Below are 21,510 nucleotides of genomic sequence, written 5' to 3'. Positions count from 1 at the left end.
GAGCTGCTCTCCTGACCAGTGACGAAGAGGAGGACAAGGACAAGGGCCTTGGGGACGACGAGCCCCTGGTGATGGAGGATGACGGAGACCTGGACCTGAGAGAGCCTGAGCCGCTGGTGATGGAGGAAGGTGGAGCGGATGAGTTGTGTCCCTTGGAGGGGGCACTGGCGGATGTCGACGCTGGACCTGTAGTAGGGAGACCCAGACGGGAGCGGCATCCACCCAAATGGAGTGAGAATTATGTTCTTTGTTGATTTTTGATATACCTAAAGTTGAAGTATTATTTTCTTGTTTTTGGGGGTGTATCTGTAACCTAAAGGGAATAGAGAGAGTTGGGGAGCGAGGGCGCTCAGTCTCTTTACAGGAGGGGGTAGTGTCACGAGAGGGCAAGATCATGAAGATACCCAGACTGAGTCCCAGCTGAAGTGGAGGATGACGTCACACTACGTCACCTCGCCGGCCGCCTACCCTGGGGCTCGGGAGTATCACGTGACGTGTAGCAGCCCTGGGATTGGTGGCGGAACAGTTTGGGAGACAGAGTGGCGGGAGAACACTGGTGAGGGAAGAAAGCCCGCGCGTCGCCGACACTGCCTCCTGTACTTGTATGTGCCTTTGTGAGCTGGAGCGAGGCGTCAAGAAGCCTTCCGAGGGTCGACAAGAGGCCCGGGGTGCCGAGCTACAGCATAGGACTACTGTGTAGTGTGAGCAACGGAGAATAGAGGGCCAGAAGCCACAAGTGTGTTTTACTACTCGCCTTCTGAGGGGAGCCAGGGGAGAACACGGAGCGCCGCAGGGTAAGTTCACCGTCACGTATGCAGGAAGCACCGGACCCTAAAAGTGTAAGTGTGACTGCCCACGGGGTGGTGAAGTTACAATATATATATATATATATATATATATATATATATATATATATATATATATATATATATATATATATATATATATATATATATATATATATATATATATATATATATATATATATATATATATATTCAAGCTCTCAACCCTATCTCATCACAAATGAACACATTCACTAAAGCATAAGCTTCTACGAGTGTGATTGAACTAGCAAAACTGAACTGGAAATTAGAGTTGTCTTGCATTGCTTGAGATATATTAGCAATAATAATCATTGATAATGAAGGGGAAGGTTGATAGTAAGGCGGACAGTAAAGTGAACGTCGGCCTCACCAGGCAAAAGTAGCCCGCAGATGGTAGTGTCGCACATCATAGGATGACTCATGAAGCGCGTGACGCTGGTTGTGACATGGATGCTGCTGCTCGCATCACCACGACGTCTACCTCTACTTATTATTACTAAAGCTTTATTGAGCATTATAGTACATTTTTAAATATATACATATAGCACAAAATATACATGAATATACATATAATACACAAAGCGAGCACCAGCCCGCAGGTGGGGGTCTACCTCTATTAATTCGAATTATGATCAGTAATAATTATTTATTTATTCAATATATATGCATAACTGGTACCAAACAAAATATACACCTTTTCTTCAAAATGCATCTCAGCTAAAACTTTTAATGCTATTCTATTTTTTATTTTTTATTTTTTTCACACGTCGAAAGATATTACCAGGCTTGGATTCTAAGAACATGTGGATAGTTCATTGCTTTATATATATATATATATATATATATATATATATATATATATATATATATATATATATATATATATATATATATATATTCCCGTGACAAAATGTAGTTAATTACAGTTCGGTGACACTATATATATATATATATATATATATATATATATATATATATATATATATATATATATATATATATATATATATATATATATATATATATATATATATATATATATATATATATATATATATATATGTATGTATGTATGTATGTATGTATATAGTGTCACCGAAGTGTAATTAAGTACATTTTGTCACGGGAATTCTATGTTTGTACAAGTTCAGTAAATAAGAAAGACGTTCTGGTGAATCTATCCACACGTCTTGAAAAGACAGGAGACAACCTGAGGTTATTGTACTACTGCCCCAGATATTCAAGGAATAGCGAAAATTTCATCTTGATCAAGTCAACGATACCTCATGGAGAGAGAGAGAGAGAGAGAGAGTCATCAAGGTGTCATACAAAGAGCAGTTTTCAATTCGTTAAGCAGAAGATAATACATTTTTGCAATGTGTTGTGGTGATTTGTATGTTAGAAAAGTCTGGACTAGACGTTCACACAAGGATGACATTGAGTACCGCTGTCATAATGATACCATGACCAGATCAGATTCACGTTCACCAAGAGCAGGCATATTATCAACGCAAGCATTAACTTTGGGATCTCAGCTATAGGAGCACGCTGCACTAACTCAAGTTACTTTCTACATGACTAATTCCGCATGCTTAAACTTCTTCCTATCCTGAAACAAACGCACAATATTATTCGTCTTCATATAACTTTTTTTTCTAGGGCGTACACTAATTTTTTTTTTCTTTCATATCCAATAATCCTTTGCGTTTGAGCCACTTTTTTTTTTTAAGTTACTAGGTTTAGTGTTTATTTCTGGTGGTTAACATTATGTGTGGTAAAGTTATAATTCTTACACTTATTTTCCTTTTTAAATGTACTTGACACTAATCTTTAAACTCATCTCGAAAACCCAGTGCTGTAAATTAACAAGTTACTTCAAAAGAACTCAGACGAATTTGCAAATACAACTGAGAACAAAAGCAAAGATCAAAGTGACACTACAGGTTACCTGAGTGGAAGCGCCAACAACGAAGACGGGGGAGGTGGAAGGCTCGCCAAACAGTGCCCGACTTGAAAACACAGAAACACAGCTGCACTCAGGAGGAAGCGGAAACAACAACTTCAATGACATTGACTACTGGAAACTCACCATGCGAAGCGTCACCATGCAATGACACACAGACACAGAATGAAGGAAACTGCCACAAGCTGAGAAGTGGCAAGAGCTTAGAATACTGAAGTTAATTTGCATCATAAACAAAATCAAATATACGTAAAATTATGGAAATGCACTACTATATAACACGAGAGAGAGAGAGAGAGAGAGAGAGAGAGAACGCACCAGTAAACACGCACTCCACTTCCAGTCACGGCTGGCACACGACTGACTGCCGCCAGCGACCAGGTAGACCATCAGGCTTCTTTAGCTCCTTTAGAACTCCAGATGCTCCCTCTAGACTCCTCCCCGCAATTCTTAACACTATTCTTATAGATCCTCCTCCTCCTCGACTCCCCCACCCCCTATGTTTCTCCCCTTGCCGAGAATAATAATCAGAAATGTAATAAGGTGTTGACAGGTATCATTTGCAGCACTAAAAGTCTTTGCTTCATACATTTTAGCTCTTACTCCGCCCTTCCAACTTTATAAACACAAAACTGATACAAAACACTTTCTACATAACGAAAAGATGATAATCACTACGAGAATAGCTACGAGCTATCAGTGAGGACATTTTATACACTGTGAGCTACGCTTTGTCAAATTCATAAACTAAAATACGTCAGTTTCCTATAAGAATTTGCAAGATATCACTGCTCTCTCTCTCTCTCTCTCTCTCTCTCTCTCTCTCTCTCTCTCTCTCTCTCTCTCTCTCTCTCTCTCTCTATATATATATATATATATATATATATATATATATATATATATATATATATATATATATATATATATGTTTACTTAGTTATTCACATCATGCCGGGCTAGCTGCCTTCCTCACCAACTGTTTTCTGCGGTAACCATTAATGTCATAATAATTTTATTCAAGCAACTCCTTTGTAGTAGGTAATGAGATGGCCGGCGGACAGTGGGGCTATTTTTCTTCTTTTTCTTCTTTCATTGTTTCTTTCTTATTTCATGTACTTGAGACGGAAAAAGCAGTGCGAATTTGAAAAAGCGAAAAGTGGTAATCATGAACAAAAGCATGAGTAAGCAAGGGCTGGACTGAGCTGAACTGAGGTGAATGCTGTAAACACGAGGAGAATATATGTACTACTACAAGGCGAACGACAAACCTAGACATCAGCGAATGTAAAACTTGAGACTTCAATACGCATTATGTAATCTTGTTCGCACCTTCGGTTGTCTGGGACGTAACCTTCCAAGTATGAATATATCCACCTCGCACAAAAGCCACAGCCATCCATATTCCTGGGTGTTGTATGTGGGCAAAAAATGTAACCTGAAGACTTCTTACTACGAAGGAACTAAACTGATAGATAGATACATTAGATAGATAGATAAATACACACACACACACACACACACACACACGGGGAACAAAAATATAGCAAATTCCAGGAAGTTGGAGTCACTTGGCCAAAAACAAGCTGGTTTGGATTGGCTTGGATTAAGTAAATTGCACGTTTCCCGCATCAGTCACCGAGGCAGGTGGGCAGGCGAGGAGTCTCAATTTGGGAAAGTGGAATATGACGCGGTTTTGAAAGTGAGTGTGCGAAGGAAAGAAAAATGTGACTAAATAAAATCACGAGAACAGTTGCTGTCATGAATGTGGAAATCAGGAGGAGGAAGAGGTGACGGTGGAGGTTGTGGGAATAGTAGTGAAAGAGAATCTCTCTCTCTCTCTCTCTCTCTCTCTCTCTCTCTCTCTCTCTCTCTCTCTCTCTCTCTCTCTCTCTTATTGGCACTAAAGGTGTATTATTACGTGTGACTTTTCAGTATTTAGTTCAAGTAAACCTGATAAAATGATGCAAGATTCTGTAAATTATTTTCGATGGTTTCCTTGGAGTACGTGGTGCAACACATCGTTACTCCTTGCATGTGTTGCTTTACCTTTAGCAATGACTTTGCAATATTTCATCAGATGAAATCTGGGTAAATCATTGACTTTTATATCAACATATGACTGATAATTATCCCAACCTGTTCCATGACAGCCATGCATTTCCGCGACTACTACTACCACGCCTGTTGCTGCTGTTACTTTTACATTGAACATAGCAGTACTATGTACAGTGAATGTATTTATCTATTTGCATTGTGACGCCAATGTGTTCGTAGTAGCCCATCTTTTATCATCAAATTATTAGTTTTTCTTTAGATTTATATGAATGGGCTGTGCACACCATTACTTGTATCTCCCAGCACATTCCACTGATGTACTAGTGGTCTATTTGAAAACAACGAGTATCTCTCCATCTTTCTATCTCCTTTCTTGTTAATGAACATAGATGGCTGATGTGAATACTTTTACGTCATCACTGCAACCACTGTCACTACTGCTATCCCCTCACCGTAACTACTCTCATTATCACTACCACCACCAGCACCACCACCACTTCACTCTTACAACCCCAACACTTAAGCAACTTTCACGCAAGATCTCCGCTGTCTGAGGAGGCTGTGGGGGAGAGAGGTAGACGTGGTAAGCACAAAGAGGAAAAGGAGAAACTGATGTTGGGTCCAGAGAGAGAGAGAGAGAGAGAGAGAGAGAGAGAGAGAGAGAGAGAGAGAGAGAGAGAGAGAGAGAGAGAGAGAGAGAATGTTAATAATGATAGTAACTACAACAAAGATAACACTACTACTGTTGCTAGTATTACTACTACCACTACTACTACTACTATTTCTACCAGTAATAATAATAATAATAATAATAGTAATAATAATAATAATAATAATGATAATAATGGTAATAATAGTAATAATGATAATAATATCTTTCATGGTAATTTGATATTCCACATCTTGAACATCCATTCAATAATAATTTTTCTTTCATAGTCTAATGCCTCAACACTAGTTCCATCCATTTTCAGTTTTCCAGTTCTTGAAAACTAAGAATAGTTTTCATCACTTCCTCTTCTTTCCTCATGTTTACTTGCTGAAGCACCTTGCCACAGCCACCTCCACTTATCATCTCTTTGCATTCAGCAAAATTTCAAAATTTTTTATCTAATTTAATTAATATTCCCTTTCACAAACCTTGTTCTCTCTTACCATCAGGCTACCTAACTCTTCTATCCACGCCTTTCAAGATGCTGTATCTTGTATGAGGCAGCATATTTTTGGGGAAACAATTCAAAAAAATTATTTGATCAGTATCAAACATGCATAACTACAAGAATGTTAATGACATGTCACACTGAGCTGTTCATCTACACTCATCTGCCTTATATATATATATATATATATATATATATATATATATATATATATATATATATATATATATATATATATATATATATATATATATATATATATATATAACAAAGCCATCCTTAACATCCAATAACATCCAATAACAAAGCCATCCTTAAATTTCACCAAGACTGATTCTGAACTCCTATGAAGATATAAACCTGTGCTTAGTTTCAATAGGTGGAAACAATGTGATTTGTTTTACTGATGACAGTTTCATAGTCAAGGTAAGTACCTGGCCCAAAAAATATGCCTTTGATGTGTGTGTGTGTGTGTGTGTGTGTGTGTGCGTGTGTCATTCACCTATTCACCTACAGTCATCTGCTGGTCACCCAGCCAGCCGTTCCCCTACAGAAAGAGCTCAGAACTTGTTCTGTTACTAGTCAGCGACCAATCAATGTGTCAACAGCATATAATAATTACCAGCTTAGTGTGAGGACCATGTGTCAATTGTCTCTCCATTCATCCCTGCATATCTCTATCAATCTATTTCCGACACTACTAGCCCAAACCAAGAATTTGTCTATTATTGGGAGTAAGTATTACTTGGGTTTAACTTAATTTCTTTATCTTGTTATAGGCAATCTTGTTAATTAATTGTTTTACTCTGTTTTTATTAAGAGTCATCCTCTATGTGCTGCAAAGGCCTATAAAAGGTGATTAAAGAAAGAAAAGGGCAAGGAATGGTAGGGAAATGAAAACAACAATATATCATATATTCTGATTATTTACAAGGTCTTCAGGCATCTGCTGTATTTTCTAGTGGATTAGATGGGAAAAAAATAAATAAAAAATACCCTGCATCTAATACAGAACACAGAAGAGGTAGTGAAATATGGTTAAGGGGATATGGGGTGATCTGTGTTCAGAAGTAGTGCGCTGAACACTATTTATCAAAGACTTGGTTCTGTTGTGGCAAAGCAATCATTTGTGTCAGATGATGAATTCCCCCCCTCCCCCTCTCAAAACACAATAAATTTTCTCTTTTTCAAAATCTCCTTATAAAATATGGGTGTGATGTGGAGGTGTATCTAATCCACCAGCAAATACTGCATGCATCCATTGTGCATAAAACCTGAAATTTACAATAATAAAATTCTACAAGAGAAACATGAATGGCAACTTGCCTTGAAATACTCAGCATTGTCCAATTGTAATTATGAAACCTCTATAGCTCCCAACTCTTTAAGCAACTTCTCTTTTTGGTTGAAGTAGTTCTTGTACCATTCAATATGTGCTTGTTTTCGCTCCACAGTTAGATGAGGATTCTTTGAGAGTCCAGTGCAAACCAGCTCCATGAAGTGTCTGATGGGGCCACGTTTTGGGCACCATCCTTCCAAGTGTCTCTCAAGGAAGACATGCTCATGGAATCCCACTTTCATTTCCTCCACCAAACCTGCTGAGATGGAAGGAGAAGGCATTGAGAAATTATTTATGTTTGGTTGTTAATATGAACAAAAAAATACAACAACAGAAAACTGCCAAATGACACACTAATTAAAAGAGCATTTTCTTGAATAATTTGTATAACTATATGAGGCGCGTGGTGACATAAGTGCCAAAGCGCCACCAAGATGGAAAATCACTTTTTTGCTCCATTCCCATCTCCAAACCCTCTACTTTTCAACTGCGTAATCGGCAGTTCAAACCGACAACTGCAATATGGTGGAAAATCCCACTAAAGAGAAGGGTATGTCGCCCGTAGCTTTGCCCGGTTTGGTGGGACCCCTCACGGTCTAGACTAGCGTTCAAAGCGCCATTTTTACTCTTGTCCCACGTTGAAACCTGTTCGTTATCTCCAGTCTAGCTCCCGAGTTTGAAACAGGCGTCCAAAGCGCCATTCGACCATAAGGTCGAGAATCAGGGGGAAGAAAAAGGTAAATTAGCCTTAAGCACCTCTGTTCTGTCGCGACCCCACGGGATGAGGCTGTGTTTAAAGCGCCAATGTTGTGTTTGTGGTGGCGGGAGCGGCGGCGACCAATGGGAACCGCTCTACCGCGCCGCCTGGGCAAAATTGGGCCAATGAGATGCTTGAGTTCATCCCAAATGTCAACCAGCCATACCTTCAGTTCATCATCAGGAAGCAGCAGGAACTGGATAATACTGAAGAAGATGACAGCACTGAGGACGAGGATGAGGACCACCTAGAGTACGACAGTGACAGTGAGGACATTGTAGATGACCCCCAGCCGCTACAGGACGAGGACAACACTGGTGAGTGAGGACGAGTCAGATGACTCGCATCTCTCACAACGTAAGCTTTCATTTAAGACCAAAATGAGCTTTCTATCTTAATCCGTTACGGAGTTATCGCATTCTGAAAGTCGCAAAACTTTGACCGCGTTTTTCTCAGTTTTTTATATTTGGCGCTTTGGCACTTATGTCACCACGCGCCTCATATACTTTACTTAAGGTAGTTAGTGTTGAGATAACTATACCTGCTTCATTATCAGTGGGGAAGGTCCACAGCTTGCCTTGCTAAGTCCACTGTATCATCTCCACAAAGGCATTACTAGGAGGATGCTGCATACTCTGCTCCAGCTCATGTAGGTACAATCTCTCCCATGTGGGCAACACTGATATTGGAGCAGCAGGTCCATGGGTATCTTCTTCCCTTTTCTTAAATATCCCCAAAGGTTGACCTCCAAAGAGATCAACATGAGCCCTGCACATAGAGTGTGGTGTAGAGAAAACACTGTGACCTGGAAAATAACAGTAGTTTATCTAAAATGTATGACGTACAACATGTTGGGCAGCACAAGGCAGCTACATGGAACAGGCCCACCAAAACCTTGGACCAGTAATGTTTCAGTAAAGACACAGAGAAGGTCCATGTTTCCTTGCTCCTTGGAAACAAAATAAGGATAATCATTAAAAACTTAATCCAAAACTTCAAGTCAAAAGACCACAAACTTTTTTTTTATGGGAGTTATGAGGTATTCCCTTAGGACACAGACTAATTATGAGCATCCTTTTCAGTGGATCAAGTCATGAAATACAGCATGTACTGAAATTATCAAAAGAAGGGAGCAGAAAGAGACCATCTTAATTCACATAGCATTAATGTACACCTCTCTCAACAAACCTGAGCACAGATGAATCCCGAGGCTGAATGTAGGGCTTGAGGGCTCGGGGCTGGTCTTTCGGGTCAACGTGGTACCCTTGCCTGACCTCGGTACCAGAAGGAAGGTGACATGGCACTTCCTCCATCCCTGATTGTGGCTTTCTCTCCACCTTCATGCCCACAAACAATTTCACTGCAACAAGAGAAATTATGCACAGCCACTAATGTCAGTGGAGCAAGAAAATTTACCAGATAGGATAAAAGAACTGCCACAAATGTATTTTTATCAAAAAAGGTACTCTGCAATAAGTACATACACTGAAGAAATTCACTGAATACAATAGCGTTGATTACAAAATCTAAAAGTACAAGAATGAGTAAAAAACTGCACAAAATTTGCCAAACATGAATTTGCATAATTCATCTTTTCCAAATTGTTACTTACAGTGATCTGTCTTAATGGGTTGGAGTGTATCAGTTAAGTTTGTTGGAACACTAACACTGCAGTGAAATAGTGTAAAGAGACACATGCATCAGAGCTGTCTTTAGGTTACATCAGTTCTTGGCTGAACACCAGTACTATAATAGCTCATTTATAAGTCTGGTCTACCAGAATATAACTCCATTCAGCCAAAATGTAGGTCAGAATCAAAAAGCTTCGGCAGGCAGGATAATTTTTCCAAAACAAGAGTCGCTGTCTGATGGTTTGACACTGTTGCCACTCTCTACCTCACAAATAAGACAACAATAATGCACAAAGGAAAAGATTCAGTAGTATATGTATCTATGTAAGAAATGTAGACAATGGTTCGTTAACTGAAAGTAGGTGAAGAATGTTTAAGATTCTATATCTTCAATCTCTACTAAGCTGAGACTGAAGATGATGATAATGAGATGATCAGATATAAAGGCAAGAAACAGAATTGCCAGGAAAGATCCAGCAATTATTCACTTATACCACTTATAGTTTGATATGGGTATCATCTTAACTAACTGGTACAAGCTTAAATAAGAATGCAACTACAGAAATTTGGGGTTATCTTACTCACATGATATAAAACTAAAAAGGATAGAAATTGCATAACAACAAAAGTAATGTCACTGCACAAAACTGGGCATACCAGTCTCCATAATAAATAAACACCAAAATGACAATAGAAATTTTCATACATTATCTTCTTTAATCTACTACTACCATAACAAAGGCATCAGGAACATTAACATGAAATCCTGCACAACAAAAGAAGACAAGCATTGCAGCAGTTCCTTGGGCCCTAAAAGAAACTAAACTGTACTGCAATGGTATCAATCCAATCACAAACAGATATCATGGCATCAATGTAGCCAAGAGGCATCAACACTCACCTGAGAGATGGGGCAGTGCCAGTGGTAGTCTCTGAAGAGTGGAGGCGCAAGGTGGACAGAAGCTCAGACTCAGTTTCCTTCACATCCCCACCAAGACTTTTAGCCACTTCTTTGGTTGCTAAAACAAGCTCAGGTTCTGAAAAATTGAGCCCAGATTTCATTATTACTAAAAGAATAGCAGCACACCACTACAACAAATGGTTCTAATCAAATCTTATATTACAGCCTACAATTTTATGATTTCAAACAAGAAAGCTCAAAGTTCCTTAGAACTAGTACAGCATGTTAACACTTCTTTGTTTGTAAGCACAGCATCCACTGCATCTTACTTGTAGATAGTAGTTTTTATTTGTTTACTTCTGTCAACAAATGTAAGGCAGGAACCTATTAAACAAACTATAATAAACATCACACCTGTACCATGGTGAAAGAATAATGTACATGTCTCTAAACACCACCCACTACTTATCACCATGTTTTTTAAATGTCACATGTTTAAGTGTCTAGACCTAAACTAAGACCTAAACTTGTACCAGTTTTGTGTCATAAACAGACATTGACTAAAAATAGATGTTAACTATTGCAGCATCCAAAAATTAACAATATGAATGACAATTAGGTAATAAGAAACCTACAGTAATGAGGGTGACCTTGGTGAACCTGACCTTGGTGAGGACTGTACTTGTGTACAGTCCTCACCAAGGTCAGGCTCTGATACCGGGGATAATTTGCCTTTTCCTGCAGTTTTGGTCTTCTTCCGAGCTTTGGGATGTGACAGCTGCACTTGAGGCTCCACAGGAATGTGGGGTCAGTCTGGAGATTAGGGGACTTTCAATATGATACAAAGATTTTGTACTATTTAAAATGACCACCTGGTGCACCCATCATTCTACAATACTAATAAAACATGAACATACATATTTATATTTGTGAATATTATGAAAACATAACAAGAGACTAGGTTATCAATGCCATCCAGCACTGGCATGTATAGTATTTATTATGTACTAATTACCACATAATGCAAAGTGGAACTTATCAAGCAAAATCTATTAGCAGAATTTACTGTAAGCAGGACTTCAGGAATAGTACTCTCATTGACTTATAATAACAGATTCAGATGTAGATGGTGCAGCAACCACAAGTGGATGATGTAGAAATTACCCATCTGAGAGGAGAATAAAAAACCTTTTTTGAATGATGCAGCATGAAATCTTATGCAAATTGAGCTAACTATGGAGTGGTGGAATGAATGAAAAAATGCACCAAAGTAATCTGGCCAAATAAAAAAGATAAGGCACTATTTAAGTTTTAGAAGAGAGGTATATACATAAGTAAAATTCTAAGCTCACAGTAGGAGATGGAAGCCACTTGGAAGATGGAAGGAGGTAAAGGAGTGCATGCAAAAGTAGTGCAAGGATAAGAAGAGTGAGTGAGCAGGCAAGGAAATAAATGTTTGGATTCATAGAAATGGAAACTTTCTCATCATGACCACCTCCTTAGGCCATTCCCTGAGGATGCTAGGCAGTAGAAGGTAGATAAAGAGATGAATAAATGCTATGTATTCAATCTAATCAAAATCAACAAGAGGCTTTAATGTCAGTTCTGAAAGGTAAATCACCACAATCTATGTAAACATATGTGTTCTCACACTAGCCAAAGATGAAAGATCATGTAGTTTCTTGTGGCTAGATGTCTTCTTGTCTTGTTTCTCTGCAGCAGCTTTCTCTTTTACACTGGACTCATGTTTTAAGACATGTGAGTCAGACTCTCCAGTCTTCTTTCCCTCTGTCCCCTGAAGTGGCTTATGGTCTTCTATCTGGGTTTCCAGATTCTGAGATTTAATTGATTTTTCTTTAGTTTCACCATTCTTGACAGTGGCAGCAGGTCTGGCATCACCACCATGCTCACACAATCTTCTGGTGGCTTTCGGCAAAGTGGTCGAGTCAGGCATACTGGTTGTGCCGCTAACCTAGAGAACCAAATGAAAAAAAAATAATGCTCTTCTTTGTCAGTCCAATAAAAATATATATACATGTAGTGTCCTGGGAGGAAAGTCATACATTCTAAGAAATGAAAGATCAAGTCATTTTTAATTGGGAATATTCTATGGTGAAATGTTTTTAATGCCATGGTTCAGAAGTTACAGGACATTTAAATATGCATGCACATCAGTGGCAAGTTTTTTTTTTTTTTTTATGTAGGAAGGATACTGGCCAAGGGCAACAAAAATCTAATAAAAAAAAATGCCCACTGAAATGTCAGTCCCATAAAAGGGTCAAAGCAGTGGTCAAAAATTGATGGATAAGTGTGTTGAAACCTCCCTCTAGAAGGAATTCAAGTCATAGGAAGGTGGAAATACAGAAGCAGGCAGAAAGTTCCAGAGTTTACCAGAGAAAGGGATGAATGATTGAGAATACTGGTTAACTCTTGCGTTAGAGAGGTGGACAGAATAGGGGTGAGAGAAAGAAGAAAGTCTTGTGCAGCGAGGCCGCAAAAGGAGGGGAGGCATGCAGTTAGCAAGATCAGAAGAGCAGTTGGCATGAAAATAGTGGTAGAAGACAGCTAGATATGCAACATTGCGGCGGTGAGAGAGGGGCTGAAGACAGTCAGTTAGAGGAGAGGAGTTGATGAGACGAAAAGCTTTTGATTCCACCCTGTCTAGAAGAGCAGTATGAGTGGAACCCCCCCAGACATGTGAAGCATACTCCATACATGGACGGATAAGGCCCTTGTACAGAGTTAGCAGCTGGGGAGGTGAGAAAAACTGGCAGAGACGTCTCAGAACACCTAACTTCATAGAAGCTGTTTTAGCTAGAGATGAGATGTGAAGTTTCCAGTTCAGAATATAAGTAAAGGACAGACGGAGGATGTTCAGTGTAGAAGAGGGGGACAGTTGAGTGTCATTGAAGAAGAGGGGATAGTTGTCTGGAAGGTTGTGTTGAGTTGATAGATGGAGGAATTGAGTTTTTGAGGCATTGAACAATACCAAGTTTGCTCTGCCCCAATCAGAAATTTTAGAAAGATCAGAAGTCAGGCGTTCTGTGGCTTCCCTGCGTGATATGTTTACCTCCTGAAGGGTTGGACGTCTATGAAAAGACGTGGAAAAGTGCAGGGTGGTATCATCAGCGTAGGAGTGGATAGGACAAGAAGTTTGGTTTAGAAGATCATTAATGAATAATAAGAAGAGAGTGGGTGACAGGAAAGAACCCAGAGGAACACCACTGTTAATAGATTTAGGAGAAGAATAGTGACCGTCTACCACAGCAGCAATAGAACGGTCAGAAAGGAAATTTGAGATGAAGTTACAGAGAGAAGGATAGAAACCGTAGGAGGGTAGTTTGGAAATCAAAGCTTTGTGCCAGACTCTATCAAAGGCTTTTGAGATGTCCAAGGCAACAGCAAAAGTTTCACCAAAATCTCTAAAAGAGGATGACCAAGACTCAGTAAGGAAAGCCAGAAGATCACCAGTAGAGCGGCCTTGACGGAACCCATACTGGCGATCAGATAGAAGGTTGTGAAGTGATAGATGTTTAAGAATCTTCCTGTTGAGGATAGATTCAAAAACTTTAGATAAGCAGGAAATTAAAGCAATAGGACGGTAGTTTGAGGGATTAGAGCGGTCACCCTTTTTAGGAACAGGTTGAATGTAGGCAAACTTCCAGAAAGAAGGAAAGGTAGATGTTGACAGACAGAGCTGAAAGAGTTTGACTAGGCAAGGTGCAAGCACAGAGGCACAGTTTCGGAGAACAATAGGAGGGACCCCATCAGGTCCATAAGCCTTCTGAGGGTTTAGGCCAGCGAGGGCATGGAAAACATCATTGCGAAAAATTTTAATACGTGGCATGAAGTAGTCAGAGGGTGGAGGAGAGGGAGGAACAAGCCCAGAATCCTCCAAGGTAGAGTTTTTAGCAAAGGTTTGAGCAAAGAGTTCAGCTTTAGAAATAGATGTGATAGCAGTGGTGCCATCTGGTTGAAGTAGAGGAGGGAAAGAAGAAGAAGCAAAGTTATTGGAGATATTTTTGGCTAGATGCCAGAAATCACGAGGGGAGTTAGATCTTGAAAGGTTTTGACATTTTCTGTTAATGAAGGAGTTTTTGGCTAGTTGGAGAACAGACTTGGCATGGTTCTGGGCAGAAATATAAAGTGCATGAGATTCTGGTGATGGAAGGCTTAAGTACCTTTTGTGGGCCACCTCTCTATCATGTATAGCACGAGAACAAGCTGTGTTAAACCAAGGTTTAGAAGGTTTAGGACGAGAAAAAGAGTGAGGAATGTACGCCTCCATGCCAGACACTATCACCTCTGTTATGCGCTCAGCACACAAAGACGGGTCTCTGACACGGAAGCAGTAGTCATTTCAAGGAAAATCAGCAAAATACCTCCTCAGGTCCCCCCAACTAGCAGAGGCAAAACGCCAGAGGCACCTTCGCTTAGGGGGATCCTGAGGAGGGATTGGAGTGATAGGGCAAGATAAAGATATGAGATTGAGATCGGAGGAGCCCAACGGAGAAGAAAGGGTGACAGCATAAGCAGAAGGATTAGAGGTCAGGAAAAGGTCAAGACGGTCAGGAATACGAGTAGGGTGTTGCACCAATTGCTCTAGGTCATGGAGGATAGCAAAGTTGTAGGCTAGTTCACCAGGATGGTCAGTGAAGGGGGAGGAAAGCCAAAGCTGGTGGTGAACATTGAAGTCTCCAAGAATGGAGATCTCTGCAAAAGGGAAGAGGGTCAGAATGTGCTCCACTTTGGAAGTTAAGTAGTCAAAGAATTTCTTATAGTCAGAGGGGTTAGGAGAGAGGTATACAGCACAGATAAATTTAGTATGAGAATGACTCTGTAGTCGTAGCCAGATGGTGGAAAACTCGGAAGATTCAAGAGCGTGGGTACGAGAGCAGGTTAAGTCATTGCGCACATAAACGCAGCATCCAGCTTTGGATCGAAAATGAGGATAGAGAAAGTAGGAGGGAACAGAAAAGGGGCTACTGTCAGTTGCCTCAGACACCTGAGTTTCAGTGAGGAAAAGAAGATGAGGTTTAGAAGAGGAGAGGTGGTGTTCTACAGATTGAAATTTAGATCTTAGACCGCGAATGTTGCAGAAGTTAATGAAGAAAAAGTTGAGGGGGTGTCAAGACACTTAGGGTCGTCGACGGAAAGGCAGTCCGACCTGGGGACATTTATGGTCCCCTCCCCAGATGGGGACTCCGAGGCTGGTGTAGGAGTCGCCATGATTTTAAAATTTTTGAGTGAAGGGTGTGTGTGTTATTAGCTGCTTGTAGTTTTGTGTGGAGGAAGAGAGTTGTCTTTAGAGGGCAGGCTGTGACTGCCCCCTTGTGTTGTGAGACACAAAGGGAAACGTTCAGTGAGGTCACAGCTGGGTTTAATGATAAGTTCACAGCACCCCCTGAACAGTGCTTTAGACCTCACTGGGAGTAATTATCGTTTCGGCAGGTGTCTACTGCCTCCTCCTCTGCAATGTCCTGCAACACCCAGGTGGTCGCTGTGACATTCGTTATATTTTAGTTATTATTTGCTATAGCAAGACACTGTATTACTGAATTCAGTTATATCTTTATTTTATGAAAACCTTGTTGTGTAATCAAGTAACATCCTCATATGATGCCAACACCCATCACTGCTACCCTCTCCTCCCCTCACTCCCCCCACTTACCACTTGTACCACATTCATATCAAAATGTCCTGTAGCTTCTAAACCATGGTGTTATCTATTTCTTTTCTGGTAGTTTTTGGCCTATTTTGAATTACTCTGCATGCTTTTCCAGCAAATCATTAGTTTTTTTTATTTTTTTACCCCTGACGCCCCATCCCTTCAAAGACTAATGATTTGCAATAAAAACAAAAAGTAGATTAATACAAAACAGACTGAAGTCCACCAGAAAGAAAATAGTTCCATCTTCACAAATAGCAGCAGTAACATTCACTCGCAATGTACCCCCCCTCCCCTCGAGGGCTCGCCCATGGCCGCCAGTCGGCAGTCACAAATCACCACCTTCTCTGACCCAATGAAATTAATCTAAACTAAACCAATCTAACCTAACCAGGCTAATCTAACCTAGCCTAGCCTGACGTAACTGGCAAGGCGAAGCACCCCAGTTAGAGTAGGTAAGTTAGGTTAGACTAGAGGTCTCCCCAGTTTTCGAAACATGGCGTTTCGTCCTTAAACTTTTCATGAATGTACAAATTTGGCCTAATTTGGCTTCCCCTACCCTAAAACCCCGCTTTCCCACCAGGTCCCCAAGCTTGCTTACGGAATTAGGGGGAAGGAAGGAAGGAAGGAAGGAAGGATGGGGGAATGGACCTATTACAAAAAAATAACCAAACTCAACACAATATAAAAACAAAAGTAAGAAAAGCAACATGACAAACCTAGAAACTGGCAGCAATGCTTGGATGAAAGACGAGCGGAGCAAGACAGCCATGATCTTGATTTTGATCTCGATCATCTTGATCTTCATTTTAATGTTACAGATGGCTCGGGACTGCTCCTGGTCCAGGAGTATCGGCAACTCCTGTAGGGAAAAAAAATAAATAAAAAAAGGCAAACAGAAAACAGACACCATCCTTCACACCACTAATTCCTATATTTAATACACCACATCTTTTCCAGGAACTCCTTCACTGCCTCAATCATCCTTTCATTCGTCTCCCCACACATCCCCAGCAGCAACACCATCCAATCCATTCCTTTCCTGTCTTCACTCTGACCTTCCCCAGCTCCCTCTGCACCACTTGCATCATCTCATTTCTGTCTCTGGCATACTTCACACACTCCAGCACCATATGCTCCACCGTCTCATCCTCTCCAATGTCACACATCCGGTATACTTTGCTGCAGAACTCAAACCATCTTTAACACCTTGCATTCACACACATACACTGTGCCCTAGCTCGGAAGAAATCATCACCCAGGCTTCCCTTATACCACTTTTCATACATTGGGGCCTCTTTCTCTCTTTACCACTCTGAATATTCTTTTGTTCCATTTTATTCTTCTATTCACTCAGTCCCACAAGTTTCACTACTCTGTCTCACTTTTCCACTTCCTTCCACATCCATGTCATTCACAAACTCATCAAGCATCTCTCACCATTCTCATGCATCCGCTCACCTAAAATACCTACGTGTGTATTCATGTCTCCCATAATCATTACTCTCTCCTTTCACTTTCTTATGATCTTCCTCAATATTCCATACTTCCTGCTGTTCTCTCTTGCTGCTCTCTCCCCATCAACTGTCATGCACACCACAATCACCACCAGTGTTTCACACTTCCCATGCTCACCTGTGCACTCTGCCTTTGCTGCTAAAATTTCCTCACTCATGGCACAGTTTCCTATATCTAACTTTTCTATTCTGAAGTTCTTTTCCTTCCTATACAAAAAAAAAAAAGTTACTCCTCCTCCTACCCTATCTTGAACTTTCTGTCCCTTTCCAATCATCACATACTTACTACCATCCAATTTCACATCATCTTTCAAGTGTGTCTCGGTCATTCTGACTATGTTGAAATGCCATTCATTCAGTTCCTTACACATCCTCAAATTTCCCAATGCCCTATCCTTGCACATTCACACATCCAGACTTCATGCCTTTTCTTGCATTCCTTGCATTCTCAGTCATTCTTCACGTCATTTCACAGTCTCAGGGTCACTGGGCAGGAGGGAACTGGGGTCTGTGTAGCCATGGGTTGGGTTATGGACTATATCATGCAGCTGCTTGTAAACTGTGCACACTGCCTCTGCTGTGCGCTGTTGCAGGGACCGTCTGAAGGAGGAGGAGGAGAGCAGCAGCCTGGTGTGGGGCAGCATGAGATGGTCAGGGGCAGCCAGGAACCCATCCAGCTTGGTCTAGGATGAGGAGCATATGTATTTTAGGGATGTGAAGTCTTCAAGGTGTGCTGCTGTTCACTCTTAAGTTAAGTGAATGTGTTTAATATTTCCTTATACTCTTATGAACAACACAAGAAAGGCAAACATACTTTGTTACATGACACTTTTATAATTATTACTTATAAATATATCATAACACCTGAAAAAAAGTATATTTCTATATGACTAAAAGTATGCAGTTATAGAAATTTGGATTACAATGTTAAAAAATTAGAATACAAATTTCTACAGACAACTTACAAGCAAAAACCAACTTTAGAAGTGTAGCATTTTGGAATATATAATGTATAGTTTTGAGAATGGTAAGATTTAATGTATGAACAAAAATACTCCATAAGTGGTAATTTTCATAAGTGCAGCATACAGCTATAGTCAGACCAGCAACTATGGCTGAATTCAATGCTTTATGGTGAATGTGCTCAATGGGAAAGAGCATAAGTTAAAGTACAGCATGACATCAGATAGGGAGGAACCATTCTGCCCAGGTTAGCCATGCTGCCTATAGTCAATATTAACATGCAGAGAGTGTTACCATGAATGCCTGTATGGCCAAAGGCTGACACGATGGGTGCTGGGAGAGAGGTGTGGTGGGAGGGTTGGTGATCAGTGGGTACATGGTGGCCACTCCCATGCTATGACACACACACCCCATTGATCTGCTCCTGGCTCAGTGTGTCCAGCTGGGCGTCATTCTGTCCCTGGAGGGGAAAGACACATCTTCTGTATTAGATGAGGAAAGCTGGGGAGAGAACTTGAGTAGAGCTTTAAAAGCAGCAATGGAATAAGAATATAAGGGAAGCTGCAAGAAGCCATCAGACCTACATGTGGTATAGTTTTCTACATATGTGTATGTCACCATGAAACATAACATTTTACTACACAAAGCTGAAAACTAACAAGTAACATGCATAAAAGGATCACAATAAGGCAGGCAGTCACTTCATGAAGTCACTGAGATATTCACAAGGTAAACTGTCATCAAGTTATTCATAAGAAGGTGAGGAATGAAAGGTGATGTTTTACCTGGATCATCTCTAGTTTATCCCCAGTGGTGTGGAGGAGGGAAAGTGTAGAGTGCAGCTGGTGGAAGCAGTTGAGCAGATACACAGCAGACTCCACTGCACCCAGTCCAGTTGCACTCTCACTTATCGCATTCATCAGAGGATCCACCACACAACTCACAATCTGCTAAAGGATACAAGACAATGAGGTAATGGATAGAACACTTAAATTTGCCATCTATTTCAAAACCTGTCTTTTCCTCTTTCTGTTTTCTCTTCTCTTTGTCCTTCACCTCCACAATTCCACAATTCTCCCTCATGCTGCAGTGTAAGTGGTCCTATTGATGCAATAAAGGCTTGCTGCTGCTGCTGCTGCTCTTTGGTAAATGACAATCAAGCAGTCAGTCGGTAAGCACATAACCTCTTGTCTTACACACCAGTCTCTTTGGTAAACATGTGAAGCAGCATTTTTCCTTCACTACATGCAAAATAACTATGAAAAAAAAAAAATAAATAAAATAAAAAATAAAAAATAAAAAACTGAATTGTCTCATGAAAAAAATAGTACAAAAAAGTTGTGGAAGTGCATTGAGATCTCACACTTGAGAGAAAAATGCAGAAAGTAGATCAATAAATAAACAACAGAGAAATCAACCCTTCATACATCCCTCTGTCTCTCCATCCATGGCTCCCTCACCTGCTTACAATCATGGTGTGCGTCGTCAGCCACAGTGGCGGCAGTAACCACCTCAGTGAGCAGACTCAGGGTGCGTGCCACTCCAGGTGTGGGTGCCAGTGTCTCTCCTGGCGGCTCTATCCTCTCACTCACATGGTTCACCTGGTGGCACCAAAAGACAGGTAATCAAACTTGAATGACTATAAGATTCTGGCTCAGTTTTGACAAGAGAGTGATAACTCTTCAAATGACTAAGATTCTGGCTCAGTTGTAACAAGAGGTGGTGATCACCCTTTCAAGTAATTAAAATTCTGGATCAACTTCAACAGATGGTAATCAGCTTTCAACAACAAAGATTTTGGCTAAATATTTCATATAGTGTTACTTCAACATATGTTATTATACTCTACTCAAGTGACAGTGATGTTACAAAAGATGTCGTGGTTCTCACTTGACTCTGCAGTGCTGATATAAAAACATCTTGTAGCTTAGCTGGTGGAGTTCATCAAGAGTGGCCACCAGCAGTCCTGCATCAGTCACCTGCAGGGATGAGATGAACATTAAAAGGAAGCAGAAACATGAGCTGAATATCAACTGAATGCTGAAAAGGAGGCATGGTGACACAAGTGGTAGAAGAGAACTGAAGGAGAGCAGGAGGTGACTGAGTGAACAACACAGGGAGGATTAAATGGTATACTTAAGAATGCTTATTTTAAAGTCTATCTATTATATCCCCATTAAAGCAGGGTAGCTGACACACGGCCCCTACAACATATAACATCTTGTCTCATCCTAGGAATAAACGATACAAAGGAGAAGGTACCCAGTGCTCTTACTCCCCCTTTTTAGTAACTTTTTACAAGCATGCAAGGAATGACATGGCAATAATATCAAATCTAGCTACAGAGTTACACCCAAGCCATGTTCATCTTAAAATAAGGATAAAAAAACAAGAATAACTGACCAGCTAAGCCATGTACCTGCAAAACAGTGTTGTGATAGAATCTGAGGAGGTTGCTTATCTTGTACAACATGACGGGTTTCTTGCCTCCCTCCTGACGCTGGTCTGTCACAATCGTCTGCTCAATTCTGGTTCTAGGAGGATGGCAAACACTCTCCGATATGCTAGCCACAGTACTCCTTGTCTGCTCTGTTGGGTCTGAAGGGAGTCAGTGTCAGTTGATGGTATAATGGTTGGTATTCAGGGTACTGTTTGTTCTTTGGATCTGAAGGCAGAGTCAGTGTTAGTTGCTGGTTTGAAGGCCTGCTATTCAATTACAAATATACACT

At 40.5% G+C, this 21,510-nt stretch overlaps 1 long non-coding RNA gene across 1 annotated transcript; it reads left to right on the top strand.

Annotated features, from left to right (window-relative positions):
• Window positions 1–19,612: 19,612 nt before the first annotated feature.
• On the top strand, window positions 19,613–21,168 carry LOC135098721 (uncharacterized). Its single transcript, XR_010267301.1, has 3 exons — window positions 19,613–19,753; window positions 20,271–20,402; window positions 20,708–21,168. It is a non-coding gene; the product is annotated as an uncharacterized LOC135098721 (long non-coding RNA).
• Window positions 21,169–21,510: the final 342 nt, after the last annotated feature.

The sequence above is a fragment of the Scylla paramamosain genome, unplaced genomic scaffold, assembly GCF_035594125.1.
Source record: "Scylla paramamosain isolate STU-SP2022 unplaced genomic scaffold, ASM3559412v1 Contig76, whole genome shotgun sequence".
In the NCBI taxonomy this organism is placed as follows: domain Eukaryota; kingdom Metazoa; phylum Arthropoda; class Malacostraca; order Decapoda; family Portunidae; genus Scylla; species Scylla paramamosain.
The sequence above is the reverse complement of the archived record's forward strand: the minus strand, read 5'-3'. Positions and strand labels throughout refer to the sequence as shown.